Raw genomic sequence first — 15,542 nt, 5'->3', positions numbered from 1 at the left:
ACACACACCATCTTTCAAGATGAATGTGTTTTTCTCCATAAAAGAGCTAAGCCCTGACAATCCATGAAGGAGAGGCAACGTCAGCAAGTATTGCTTCTGTGTATTATAAGGAGCACACTTTTCTCCCAGTGCTAGTAAACATGGAAAATAAGTTTTCTGACAGCTGCATGACTACTCCTTTTCCAAGTCATCAATATGCCTTCTCCAGCACCAACCAAGACACCACACTGTTTGTAAGAAAAAACAACAGATATATTGTTATATGTATTTTCCCAAGTACAGCAACTTGCAAGTCTAAAGGAAGAAAACAGATGTAAGATCTCATTTCCCTGCACAGTTCAAAACATTGTCAAAATTGATACTGGCTAAAAAATTCCAAGTATGGATACATCTGGGCAAGACAAGATGATGACACAACAGTGAAGACACTCCAGAACAAAACTGGGAAATCTTAGTCTGGTCATGGATGAATTAAAAAGTTCTCCAGCATTCATGAAGAAAGAAAGAAAGAAGCTGTGATTCATGTTGCCCTGCAGCTCTCTGACATTCAAACTGAACCTAGGTATTCCTTGATATTATAAAAGTGTCACATCATAAAGCCAAAAAATACAGTTTAATTAATTGTTCAAGTAATTTCAGTAAAAAATGCCTATCACATATTAAATATTTATTGAGTAGCATCTCCTGTTATACATAATTTATAATGTTCTCATAGGACGAGGGTGAAGACTTAAGACCCTGAGAACTGGTGATGGGTTATACAACTCCTGGCACCTTCAGCCCAATGGAATTGATAAAATATTAAAAGCTAAACTTTTTTTCCCCAGCATAACAAATCACTTGCCAACATCCCTGACTGAGGAAAAGCAGACATCCCAAGAGAAAAAGAAATTATCACTGGTTGAGAAAAAATAGCTAACAAATAATTAAGAATAAAGAAACAAAATGATTCTTCATTTTCCAGGCTTTTAATATTTAACAAGTTTTTACTATAATCAGAAATTAATCATGTATAATTGTGATTTAAAACAGATGGGTTGCTTATTTATTCAGATCTAAAATTAAAGAACACAAATTAATTGAGTTTCTAAAGCCTTATTTTGTAAATGACTACCATTCACGCACAGAATGCATCCTGTTAATGGAAGTCTTATAATAAATGCAGCAGACAGTGGATGTGATTAACTATAATATTTTTTTTCTTTAATAGAGGCTCAAAATTAGCTGTTGTCTTCAGATACAATCTACTAAAAATCCTGAATCTTAATCAGATACCTGAAGCGACTCCTAAACTTTAGTTTAAGATTTAATTCCACACTGTAAAGCTTCTGCAAGGATACCTCCAACACCAAACCGTGCACTTTTGCCCCAAAATGAAATCACAGAAACGTCACCAACAATAGATCTTTATTACTCTGTTCTGTCATTGTGATGGAAAGAGGAGAAAAAGGCCAGAAAGAAATAGCCAAATTGCACCTCTTTCAACCTCAACAGCATAGAAAGGATGTTTCTGAAGAGGGACAGTCCTCTTTTGAAATAAATTGAAGATCTGTAAGCTATTATAAGGTAAAGATTAAGTTTAATCCATTATCTGATTCACTTTCATTTGTGCAACAGTTTTAAGAAGAAGCGAATCCATAAGTCAAGTGACAAGAGCAGGAAAGGTCACTGTCCCTATTAAAAAAACACTAATTCAGAAAATTTATTAAAATCTCAAGGTACAGTTTAAGAAAGCTGAATGTACAACATCCATCTTAGCTTGAATTCTCCTTGAACAGAAAAATGTACACATGCTGCCTCAGTATTTAAGATGTGTTCATAACCTGTGGAAAATAAAGCAAGCTAAGTATTATCCACAAAGGAGCACTCCAGATGATATAAATGGCTACTGTGTGAGGAATAAGAAAAGGTTTTCTTCTTTGGAAGCTGCCAGATCAAATGGAGTCATATGAAGAGCAGAAACTCAGAAGATAATTCTGAGTCAGTACACAAAAAAACCCTTACTTGAGTCAAAGTTAAAGTAAGGGGATTATATCGTATATTAAAATTCTGGTCTCTTTGAATTGAGCTCTGACTCAGCAGACAAAGATCCTGATACAGTTAATTCATTAACATTTCTGTGAGAGATATAAAAGCTACTGCGAAATCTCATCCTTTCTGCACTGATGTATTAAGTTTGCTGTATTAACTGATGCAGTGGCACCTCTAAGCTGGCAGCTAAGATATGATCTGGTAGTTTAACAACAAAACCTTTGTGTAAAGGACTTACTCGAGTCAAAGAGTTCATCGTCGTCATACAAAACTACCCATGATAAAGACCATCCCTATGACACACAGGATTTCTTCAAATGGATTTCTTTAAGTACACACACAAAAATGGAACCTCAAAAATAGATTATTTTTGGTCAATAAGATATTTAATTAAATTAAAAAAAAAGTAAGCCCAAAAGACATTTCTAATATTTCTTGACCAATCTACCAGTAGAGGGAAATGTTATGCTGCTACTGGCCCAGCACATAACAAAGGGACATATAATTAGTGCACTGTCCTTTCAATGAACAGAACCTCTGGGAGGAGTTTAATTTTTGTCACCCTTTCCAGTGCAAAAATGCAATTCTTTTATTTAAATATTGAACAGTTAGCTGCTGGCACACAGTCCTGAGAATACACTGTGCAGACACTTTCAGTAAAACATGACAGTTTACTTAGCCAGCATAATGTTCAGATGTCTGCATTTAAATTATGCAAAAAACCACGTAACACCAAATTAAAGAAATAATGGGTAAAAACGTGCAATGGCAAAAGTCTTTGCATTAATATTTAACCAGACTATATGTGAGAAAATTCTTATGCTAACAGGTACTTTGGGTGCATTTGATTTTATTCAAAATATGCTATTATATCGTGAGTTCACAAAAATGTCTGATGATACTCAGTGGCCTGGCGCTAACATTAAGCTCTCTATAAAATGTACAGACGTAAACTGCACACAGGGGAAGTTCTTGATTCTTAATTGGGTCTTTCTCCAGTTATGTATTCAGTACACTTTGCATTCCCTTTAAATCACTGGAAACAAAGGTTTCATACCTAGAGAAAAAAATATTCCACAGTGCTCAGAATTAAAAGACTCCTGAAAAAGTTGATACATGGCATTAAAGAGGTTATGTAAACAGAGAGAGGAAATATGGATGAAGCAGTCACGGTTGGTCACGCCATAATCACGATGGGTGAAAATCCAAAACTTCTCTCGTTGAAGTAATAAATTTATATATTCTCCATCCCAAAAATGCAAAAGACTACGTGGCTCAAAATCACAGTTCCATTGCAGAGGTTCTGGACAAATCCAGGAAGCTGAGGGCTGTACCAATGAATTACAACAAAGATATGCCAATACCAGGCAAGCCCAGCTCAAACCACATTCACGCATGTGTGCTCTGAGAAGGCTACATTGCTTGTGTTTCCAGAATTAACACTTCCAAAAAAAGAAGAAATGAGACATAAGTGCAGGGCAGGAGCATGATGAATGTGTACAAAACTCAAGTGAGGGAATTCCCAAACAAGCAGTTCTCACTTGCTGTTTCCATACAAGGGAGTAGAAAAGAAAATTATTCGTCAGGAGTTTAAAACCAAAAAGCAGCCCCTTGTTGTTAAACTGAAGGATGCTGCAAACACCAATAATTTCCATGGCTGCAAGAAATGAACTGGAGAAATGGTGAGAAAAGGAAGAGAGATTCTTATGGATACAGGCACAGGGTATCCATCTCCTGGGGTTCCCTAAATCCAAGAACCACAGACACAGAAAGCCTGAGAAGTTTCCTGGGGAAGAATTGCTATCCCCTTGCCCTGTTCAATATTCCAAAATCGAGGACTGCTGCTAAACCTTACTTAACCTACACAGAGCTTATTCCCATCATTTGGATGGTACAGTCCTAATGTTTGGTGAGGTTTTGGATGGATTAAAAATAGCAGGCTATAAGAGGAATACACTACAGACAGACCTCTGTTTCTATTTACATAAATTATCTCAATAATTCTAGATATAATTCTTCCGAAAGTGCTACACAAACAGATTGACTACTCCTCTGAATTTTTAACTGCATTGCATGCTAATTATTATATCTATAAAGATGACAGACAACTATTAAAGTTGCACTCACAGTATTAAGAGGTGAGAATAGTAAAAATTTAGTAAAGTTGCCAGTAAGCCCTACAAAGAACACAAGAAAGCTCACTTGTTTAGTTCTGTAATTTAAGGAAAACCTCAGGAATTTTACCTCTGCTTAAAACAACAACAGCGTTTCTTCTATCTGAGGAGAAAGAACTGAAAGTGACCTTGTATGTCACCAAGTGCAGTGCCCAAACACCATAAAAAATAATTTTATAGATTACACTCAGGCTCTCATCCATTATACAAAGTAAAATGTTTCAAATATTTGGTCTGACTTAGTAATAGTCAGTTTATAGTGGTGTACTTTGCATCACTATTGACATTCAGCTAAAATAATTATTATCCTTCTCCAGCATTTATTCATTGATGCTGACAGCAGTGGTATCCACTGTCCTTGCTGTGGTTATACCAAGCTAAACTCCAAGCATCTCCTGCAGGGATATGACCAGGCTCACCATACCTTGTTGCTTAATGCATCCTCTCTCAAGGTCATCTTCCTTGACCTTGATGACTTCTATGTCATGTTCCCAGTGCAACGTGCATTTTGCCAGCACCATGTACATCCCTCTTTTCCGCTCACTGCACAAAACTTGTGTCTGACCGTTCCAAAATTCATGTCTTTTCCATGGGGGCACACTATCTCGTGACAATGAAGTCTCACACCATCCTCCTCCTCTTCCACAGGGCACTAAGTCTTTTCTAGTCATGATGCTTTTGCAATGCAAACTATTTACCATCAGTCACCCTCCTGTTATCCTAATCCTGAGAGTCATCCCATCCCCTGTGAGATGCTCTGCTAGACAAATTAGCTTTAATATCAGCAAAACTTCACCAGTTAACACATCTAAAGAAATCATTAAATGTGGTTAAGCCCAAAAATGGGCTCCAAGACCAACTCCCAAAAAAATCCACAACTACAAAACTTCCTTCCTCTCTCTCACCACTTCCATCACATCCTCTTATAAGCATTTTTATTGTATTTAAATTCTAATCTCCTCACTACCTAAATAAGGAAATCATTCCCTCTATGTCCCAGGGTCAAATGCTTCAGCTGGCTTGAGAAGAAATCAGAGACCACAGACAACATGATAAATACTAATTAAATAGGAAATGACTATTTAAAATCCAAGAGATTTACAGGGAAGAAGGCAGTTATGACTATGACTTTGAAAAACACATGGCAGAAATAAATATACCATTTTAAAGAACTCTTGACAAGAAAAGCATTCCTTAAAATCAAAAAGTTCTCTCACTAGTCCAGCAAATATAAGCCATTCAGAAGGCAGTATCAGTCAAGGCTTTGAGTCCCTCCACAATTCACTTCAGCATAACAATCATAGGTCAGAGTGGCCGTTCTGAATTTAACATTTGCATTTAGCTTTAAATGCTTAGTTCCACTAGGTAATATTTCAGTAGACTATTTTTCTTTCATTTTATTTTGAGAATGGAGTTTGTAATGACTTTTCTGGTAACTGATGAAGGTATAATCACCTTACCTTCTTCCCCAGACAATAACGTGCAAGGTTTTACGAGGCCAGTGACAGCAAATACAAGTTGTCACTTATGTGAGGTTTTTAATGCAAATTAAAGGACTATTAAAAGGTCAGAAATCACAAAAAATATATCCCATTTGATCTTGAGGCAAACATTTGAGGATGCTACAAAAAGACAGGATAAAGTGCCCTTTAAAATCTATCAGTTTGATTTTGTGTACCCAAAGCATAAAATAATTGGGGCTTTAAGCTGGCACAAATGGCATTAGTAGCTGGTTGTACGTCATAAAATGACCAGGATTGTTGATACTATTCTTTTGTAAAGTAGGTAAACTCAGCTGGGGAAACTGAACTTTTCTTAGCAACTACACACATCTTCGCTTAATTCAAATTCCAGTGAAATAAAAATATCTAAAAATAAATTCTATCATTAACAGTATACAAGATATGTACAGGCATATAAAAAATATATATATAAAAACTGTATAAATATAGATAGTATATTGTCAATTGACTTGAACTCTCTAAATTGCGTGACTTACAGTACAACATCTCAAAGCCAGGAGGAGACACAAGGAATACCCATGTCCTTTAATTACATGTAATGAAACTACAGTTTATTTCACAATTTTAACAATGAAATAAAAATGAACAAGTAATTGTAGCTTGCAGTAGCCCAGTACAGTAATTAAACTCCTTTAAAGAACAACATAAGGGGACGCCAAATGCTTCAGTTGGAATTGTAATAGAAGAACCTCCATTTTAATTAGAAACAATAATGAATCACATGTATAGATGCCAAACAAGATCACAGCACCCAATAAAAAAGCAGGTCAAAAAAGAGGATAAACACAAAGTAAGAGGAAAGGACAAGATGACAAGAGTATAAATCCCATCATATAGTCACAGGAAACCGTGTGAACCAAAGGGAAGTGTCCTTTAAAAATTAATTAAATAAAAGCAACCTATACTGGGAAATCCCAATCTGGCATCAGTCCCTAATACCAAGGTCAAAAGAATTACCATATTTATAAAAAACCCAAGAATACTTAAATAATATTTCATAACTAAGACAGACATCCCAAATATTGACTGAAGGGTAAAGTTCCCATAATTTTTTTTGGTACATTCACCAAAAATTGAACGGGAAAATTCAGAAGGGAGGAATCTCTTGCACTGTACTATGTAATCTAGACTACAGCATATTATGGCATTCTTGGTACATTTGCCACATTTGAGTGTTTTTAAAATTTATGGTCCATTTAGTCAATGAGAGGAAACCAGCACAGCTTTGCCGACTGCTAACAGAAAATAACACTTCCTTTCTTTCTTTGAAGATACAAACCTGCTCTATCTTCAGGGGGAAAACGCAAAGCAATCTCAAGCTCAAGAAGCAATCACTGACCTTTGCATTTTGCTGATTGATTTGAACCTTAACTTGGGTAGCTGTCACCTTTTTTGCATTCTCAGAAAAACCTCCAGGGAGCTACTTTTTGCCACCTAATACAGAATTATAAAAGAGAATGTCACATTCTCTGAAGGAGGAATGACATTTTTTATATTTACATACCGCAAAAAAATGAGGCAGGTTTTTCCTCCTCGGTGGCAAAGCTTTATGTTATTTTTTGTAACTTGACTGAGATTTGAAAACATGAGTATGCAAATGCATCAAGTAGCTGAATCCTCAGCAACCCCTGACAGGTACTACTGCACCTCAAAATTATAGATCTACTGGAAGTAATTCATCCCACTATGTAAATTACCTCAAAATAAAGGATTGCTGCCCTGATGGAGTGCAACAAAGCACTTTTCAATGACTTATAATGACTGGCATGCGAATATCACCAACCATAATAGATGGAGGGCAAACCACTCTTTCAATACTAAGCCTTTGAGGCATCCATTTTCATATTTTCAGAAGTTAAATAAGACCTCATAATGAGTCTATACCTAACCATTTGAACAAAAAGCAGACTAGGTGTTTGAAATACTCATTTAAATGTTTCATTATCATAAACTGTCAGGAGCACCTTAAAAATCTCTTCTAAAAACATTGCCAACAAGAACTATGTGACACTGAAGTAACCTTGAATTTAACATGTAGAATATGTCCTTTCTTAATGAAAACTATTCGACAGGTGTATAAAGACCACAGAAAAGATCACAGGTAAACAAAACCTACTTCTTGAGATCCAAGAACAATTCTGATATTGCTTCACCAAAAGCAATCTACGGCATTAAACTTTTAAATATGTTATTTTAATAGAGAAAACTTAGATTTCCTATCTAAAGCAGCTTATTGTTGGACAAAACTACAGAGATTTAAACATAAAACCAAATATAACCAAATTCTCTCCCAGGCATATTTCAATTAAGAGTATTAATGAGTGTCTTAAATTCAGCTAATCAATTTTGGTCTTAAGAGACTGGCAACTTTAAAGGAAAATGGCCAAAAGAAAATTCCTCAGGAGGAAACCCTCTCAAATTTCCCTCGATTAGGGGTACAGTAAGATACAATTTCCCTGGGTTAATGGAATCTTTAACCTCAAAATCCTCCTTTGCCTTTCTGCTGTGCTCCCTATATATGACCTCAAGTCTGAAACTCATCAAGGTCAGTCAGACCACGGCCTCCTTCCTTCCACATCTCACAAGTCCATGCTGGATTTTGCAGCCTTCTCTCCCTTGACTGAAAGCAGAGAAGGAAATAATGAGAGACAACGATGTGATCACGTAATTAAAGACTGTGTAAACAGAGGCAAACGGCAGGGGGATTACTCTAAATCAGCTGGGCATTTTAAACATCTACATTCCAGCAGCCCAAAAGTGTGACTTTATACTTCCCACATTATCAGCTGCATCTCTCAATGGAAAAGGCTTCCCTTGCAAACATTAAGTTGGTAAATGTAGCCAAAAAGGCAAATGGATCTGTGCTTTCCTATAGGGGCCAATTAACAACTCAAACAAACATCCAAAAACTGAAACTATATGTTCCTCTTCTTTCACACAGATAGTTCTTGGTTATGTGATAATCAGGCTGCCTTAGTATAAGATTTACTGTTTTCCCCAAAATTCAGAGCACATAACTAGTAAATAAGTGAAAACTGCAGAGCAATTGCCATATCAATATTTCAAGCTCTGGTTTTCTACGGTCTCATTGAAAACCTGCCACCACAGAGACTGCAGAAGCACAAATGACCCCACTGGGGTGAGAAAAAACACAAAAAAACCCCAAACAACATGACATTGCTTCATGTAAAATATAGTCCACAATCAGGTATCTCGATTTTTTTTTTTTTTTTAAGTTTCTGGACAGCTGATCTTGTTCCTTAGAGCAACGACGTTTCACATGATGGCTGAAGGATGGTATTTTGAACTATTTCTCTTGACCAGAAATTATTCTTGAAAACAAGCATCTCCATATTCAACTGCAGAGGACCAGGAGAGACAAGTCATTGCTTTTCCAAAGATTGAAATATGTTATTTTCTTGAGTCATGTCAGGACCTTTCTTGGTCTACTATTTTAGAATAATAGTAGGGTTTGGGTTGGAAGGGACCCACACAGATCATCCACTCCAACCCTCCTGCAACAAGCAGGGACATCTTTAACCAGACTGGGTTGCTCAGAGCCCCATCCATCACCTTGTCAAACATTCTGACCATCCTTTGAAAGTACAAGTCTGATACTGCAGCCTAAACCTGCGAATACAAATGAAGGAGGATGGTAAGAAGCTTCTGAGGGGAGGTAATAAACCAGTTTTACTCCTGATGGCATCAAACTGCTTCTTCAGACAGTCAAAGGTCTGAGGACCTGTGGATTGCTACAAACGAAGTTGAAAAGCTTTCCTTATGTTTTGAAATCTAACCCAACTCAGATTAGTTTCCTTATGCTCTGTGAACACATCAACTAAATGAGAACACAAGGGGCGATGAAAAACTGTTGAAAACAAAAATAAACTTGCAACCTTTGACAATCAAAGGTTTGGAAAAGTGCTCATGCAGGAAGATACTTTTTAACAGAAATGTTCCATACAGAAAATCCACAAACGGAATGAAACATTCAGAGCAAATCCTTCAGCAACAGTTTGTCCTGATGGTGGAAGTCAGACTTTTAGAGAAATTAAACATGAATATTTAACAGAAAGCTCTACAGAAGTTGACATTTTGGAGATTAATAAGTCCTTGACTGGTCTGTTGTGGATTAATTAGTCCAAATTACGTCTTCTGTATTTACATAAGGCTAAAAACTCCAGACGTGGAAATGCTGATATTCATGGATGAACTATAACTAGGTCAGAAGCTGCCTGAAATCACAAGTCTTTTGCTGAAGAAGTTCCTGCAAAACAAGGAGATTTTTTCACACAGAAGGAAGTTGTGTTGGGGAAAAGAAAAAAATTAAGAATTCTGTATAAACCCTGTGTTTTTAAGGTATTCATAAAGCCAAATCCACCTCAAAACAAGTGGGAATTTGGCACCTAAAATACCTTCTCAAGCATTAACTGATATTTCAGTAGCTAAAACAGGGATAACATAAAACACTAGCACGTTACCCTCCAACAAATAAAACTGAAAACTGAACCTGCACTCTTTAACAAGACTTGTGTTGGATGAGTCAGTCACTGCTGACAAGATTTTTTTTATTTCCTTTTGGGAAGACTGTAGTGGAAAGAGAAGGATATTAAGTTACATTAGATTGTCAGGGCTCAGTATTCTCTACACTATGTCTCAGTAACATCCTCATATGTAAGTGTACCAGACATTAAAATACTAATGCATAATATAGAAATCTTGCTATGGACCAACAGGAAAAAAACTACAACACTGTTAGAAAAACAAGTTGGAAACAACACAGATGAGTTCAGAGCTTTTCACACCTGAAGTGATGGGTTAAACTACCAAGGGCTGAAGAGGTGGAACAGACCCTCTCTTGACTTCTGCATTGCCTCCTGGAAGAGAGACAGACATTTCACCAAGTGTTCCAGACAACTAGCATATACATAGTCAACTTTCCAATATTAGGAAATATTGGAAATGGATGTCAGGAAACATTACAAATGCCAGCATTAGTAAAGTTTTTGATATGAAGGCTTAGATGGAAAAAGATTTCTCAGTACATGATATTACTCAAAGAGCTAAAACAGGAACAAGGAACTCCCAGAGCAAAACATGAGAAAACATTGACTATATGGACAAGACGAACAAGAAGTAGGAGAGGAATGAAAAATGATTTCAAAACATTGTGAAATCTGGTTTGGGCTTACTCGTAATAGTTCCTTAAAAGGTGAAGGAAGAAGCGCAGCTGAGGTGCTTGGCTTGCTGTGTTTTGGATGGGAACTGGTTACATGGACACCTTTCTTGCAGGCTGGCTCCCTCACCAATACTTATCACAAAGAGATCAGCCAAGACAAAACACTGAGCAGCAGTTGAAAGAAATTCAATTGCATCTAATTGTGACTGACAAGACAATTTCAGGGTAAAAAAAAAAAAAAGAAAAAGAATCTGCTCCAAGAAAACAACTTTGAAATATTTGAGATTCCCATTAAAGTGACAGCCTACACATTAAAGTAGGAAAAGCTGTTTTGCTCTGTATTGTATCAGTGAAGTTGCTCCTCTTCTTAGTGGGTGTCTGTTTAAAAAGCTTTGTTACTTACAAAGCTGCATATACAATATCAAATTTCTACCCCATGTTTTACTTCAGCTTGACAGAAGTATGGTTTCTGGAATAACAAAATAAATTCAGTCACTACAAAAGCAGGAGGTACTATTTAGGAGGCAACAAAAAGAGAGGAGGAAATATGGAACACACCATCAGTGAGGAGGTGTACCCTTTATAATCTGGGCACGTGCCAAAGCAATGCTTGGGACTAACCTGGAACTTCAATGAAATGCCTTTGAAAATTAAAAATATGCTCTTCTATTATAGGCAATGAATTAATTATTTATATAATCATCAATTATGAAAGGGTATATTGATTCCCTCGTGCATACAGATGTTAGATAAGGCAAAAACTCCTACTATTTCTTCTCCTTCTAGTTAATGGAACAAAGAATCAACACCATCCTGCTGGCTGTACAGGGTTCAGTGCAATTAAAACAAAAAGTTTAGTAGAATTAAGACACACCAGTCTTCTGAGAAGAAGAACCTTCTACTATCCAAAACCACAAAGAAAACCACAACTGAAGAAACTTCCTAATCAGATTTTCCCCCCGTCTCCCAGAGCATTAGATCACAGCACCTTCATCAATCAGGAAAAGCCATTAAAGAGTCTGCAACAACCAAGATCAAAAAAGCTGTAGTTTTGTTGTGAGCAGCTTACTGTGAAAGTGCAAGTGCTCCTGCAACAGCCCACACAGGCATCAATAGCTCTCTGCAATGAATGTCAATTAAAAAGGCAGATGCAGAATGCAGAACTGCTTAAATGAGTAACTGCTACGATAGTGAAGCTGAAATGATGGAAAATTAACGATGCTATTCCTTTAAAGAATAAGGGAATTACAGGAGCAGTTCTTAGTCTCAAAAGGTCAGCTTAGCTTTTCCATTTTTTGTTGTTTCTCTTTTCCCCTCAGAACTGATTGCCACATGCTCACTGCTGACATGCAGCTGGCTATTAATACACAGAAACCCTATTATTGTGGTGGCATTCCAAAGCACCACTATCCTTAACGTGCTACAAGGGTTTCCATCAGAAGACTCGGCAAATTCAAAGTGATTTCTCAGGAATTTGGCCTTCACTCCTGGAATTACAAGGACAAACTTAACAAGTTGAAATGCCTGCTCCCTGACACTTCAGACTTTGTATGGACAGAACTACTTCTGACATGTGAGAAAAATCCCCTGAATAGAACCACAGGATTTGGCTAATTGTAAGTAGAGGTGCCTGTTTGGCTTCCTGGACACTGGCCTGTAAAATCCTATTTTCCAGCGGCTTATAAAACTTAAACCATCAAAGCCACCATTTTCCATGCTGGAGTATCTGCTGCAGGCTGGTTTCTGTCCCCACTAGCTGGGTTTAAGGGAAAACGATTCTTCTGTGTCAAAAAGTGAGGGCACAGAGCATTTTGCTGTGTCTCAAGTGGAGGAGGCTTCACCTCTTCACAGCTTGCTATGTGTGAACACACTGAGCATACATGAGTCTCAAAGGGCAAATAAGTCTACATACAGTAACACTGATATTTGGGGCAGAGAACAAGACTTTTCTTGCCTTTATTGACGTCTCCTAGCAGGAGATAGTATACCTTCCAGCTAAGAGACAGCAATTGGTATCTAAAAAGGGAAAAGGCCTGGCTGGAAAACAAAGAAATAGGCTATTTTTGTTCATCTTCTTCTTCCATATGCATTACAAAACAGTCTTTAATTACACGATCACATATTTTCTACAGGACCTGTGAATAATTCATTCCATAGACCGTATTCCGGGAATGAATCAAGAGAAAGCAGTGGACTATTACCTACAGGACTCCTACCTCATTTGTTGCTAAAGCTGGATGATGAATGAGTCAAGGAATTGTAGAGGGGAAAAAAAAACCCAGTCTCATAGCTAATACATTTATTCATTTTAAAAGCTATTTTGGGGTTTGTGTGTTTCTTGGGGGATGGGAGAGTTAAGAAGCATTTCACTTACCTAGAGTTCTGTTTATTATTTGTCTAGAAATAATAAGAAATAAAATAATAGATTACTTTAAATCCATGAGTCTCTTCCTCAGGGCCAACATGTAACCCATGCTATTAAAATAAATTGAAGAAAGGAGCAGGACTGTGCATATTAGCAAGCAACAACCACCAAGGAGAAAAAACAGACTTCAGGGCTAGCAAGACTTTTGCAGAGCAAGATGCATGGGCTTGGGTGCTGACATATTCTTGTCCCTCACAGCCCAGCTACTGAGCTATAAGAGTAAATGAATCTGACACATGGCAGTCAGAAACCACACCTGTCCTTTCCTTTGTTCAGGAATACAGCCTGCTTGCAACAGCCACAGATTTGTGCTGCCATCTGTGTTTAAGACACCTCTTAGTGGATTTCATTAAAAATATCATCTCTGTAGCTGGGAAACACAAAGAACAAGCTCATCACTCCAGCTGCACTGCTACAGCAGTATGACTGTATGAATCAAGGCTACGCTCAGTTGTCAATTAAGACATGAAGTCAGGTGCACAATAGTTCTGTGTACTCATAGCTATCAGAATCGTGCAGTAATAAACTCCTAAACATGCTGCTAAAAACACCAGCAGCATAAACTCGTTCTGGTATTTCATATCCAGTACATATTGTCATTAGAAACAGCTCCTTTGTGAGGCACTTAAGATAAAACCTGAATTGGTCTAAACTGCTTCTTTCCCCTCCCATAGCCAAGTCCAAAGAGAAATTTATGTTTTGCCTTTATCTTTCTCACTGCTTCTCTGCTGATCCTTTAGAAGAAACAGTTTTCAGGGTATATTTCTTCTTCTTCTGTTTTTCTACAGGTTAAATCAGGAGATTCCACTGCTTTCAATTTAGATCCCCTTCCTGCCACAAGAAAATTAATAGAAAAGCAGACCAAATGCCCAGGAGGAATTGTTGAACAAGTGGCATCTGAGCTGTAGAAAGGATTTCAAAAGCAACTCACTCTGTCTGACTCCCTTTTATTTGAAAACCGCCTACAAGCCCCAGGGATGGATTAAAGCTAAGCATGGCCTGGATAGTCTACAAATGCAGGGCCCCAATTGTAAGGAAGACACCAGTGAAATACTTGGGAGCATGGTTATTCCTAAACACTGGAGGGCCTCTTTTGGAATGCACAGCCTGGATCAACCAAACTATTCAACCCCTGGCTTAATCTGTGGTTGGTGAGCTCAGAAACTGCAGCCCCAGCTGTGCTTCTCTGATGGTCCAGGTGGTTTCAAGTGGGGAAAAATGGTTTCAAACTGAAATAAAAAACAATCAGTAGCATTAGGCATCTCTAGATCACAACTTTCTAGCAGAAACTGAAAGTTAAAAGTGGTCAGTCCACCACAGAGGCATCACAAGCAGCTGTAGTGTCTGCAGGAGAAAAAGGAGGTTTCCTAATCAGGTGAACACAGGTGGCAGAAAGACTTGAAAGCAGACAACTATTTCTTTTGAAATCTACTTTTGACTGCTGCACTTAGCATTCCCCAGGTGGCTGGGACCCTTTCAATACTGTTTCTATTAGGAAAAGAGCTAAAGTAGATCAGTAGCACCAGTTCCCAATTTAGTAGTTTTATTGGTCCTCTGACAACAGCAAGCCAAGGCTGAGAGCAGACAAAGCACTGAAAAAAATCACTGGTGAGTGAAGAGCAGTGAGAGCTGCTCCTCTGAAGAAAAAGCAATTTGTATCTCAGGACAACCATATGACCCCTTAAAAAGTTTCTGTCTGTTTGCTTTTATAGAAAATTCTCTCAGTTGTGTTTTCTTTCTTCTCAGTTTGCACCGACCTAGGCACGCTTACCAAACTGAAGCAAGGGGGATGATCAGGGAAAGCAATAATCATCACTTAATAATGGTCTCTGTTCTGTGACACAGTATTAAAAAAACAATGTCTATTTTTAAGGTAAAGCAAATCATATTTGAATGATCTCTGTCCAAACTCAAATGCCAAAGGAGAAATCTTCTGACCAGAACAGATGATGTTATAAACTACAACCACTGCCAGTAACTGCTACACTTGGGAAATAAATACATAATGCACAAGGCCAGGTATAAGAAAACAAACCCTAATAAAACTGAGAGCTAAACTTGATATTACTTGTCATGGCTCAGGAAGCAGAAGCTGTGAGTAAATACTGTACAAGGATCGAGAACGATAAACATTCCCTTGTTATCAGACAGCTTTCTCAAAAAGAGATGGAAAAAACCCAGCACACTTATTAAATTTTAATGTACTGAAA

At 37.5% G+C, this 15,542-nt stretch overlaps 2 protein-coding genes across 4 annotated transcripts in view; one reads left to right on the top strand and one right to left on the bottom strand.

Moving 5' to 3' along the window:
• MACROD2 (mono-ADP ribosylhydrolase 2) overlaps window positions 1-15,542 on the top strand; it is a 1,470,694-nt gene that overhangs the window by 957,122 nt on the left and 498,030 nt on the right. The gene's annotated exons all lie outside the window — the stretch shown is intronic.
• KIF16B (kinesin family member 16B) overlaps window positions 1-15,542 on the bottom strand; it is a 132,283-nt gene that overhangs the window by 72,191 nt on the left and 44,550 nt on the right. The gene's annotated exons all lie outside the window — the stretch shown is intronic.

The sequence above is a fragment of the Myiozetetes cayanensis genome, unplaced genomic scaffold (genome assembly GCF_022539395.1).
Source record: "Myiozetetes cayanensis isolate MyiCay16 unplaced genomic scaffold, myiCay2020 scf2-11, whole genome shotgun sequence".
Classification (NCBI taxonomy): domain Eukaryota; kingdom Metazoa; phylum Chordata; class Aves; order Passeriformes; family Tyrannidae; genus Myiozetetes; species Myiozetetes cayanensis.
This window is presented reverse-complemented; position numbering and strand designations above follow the sequence as displayed.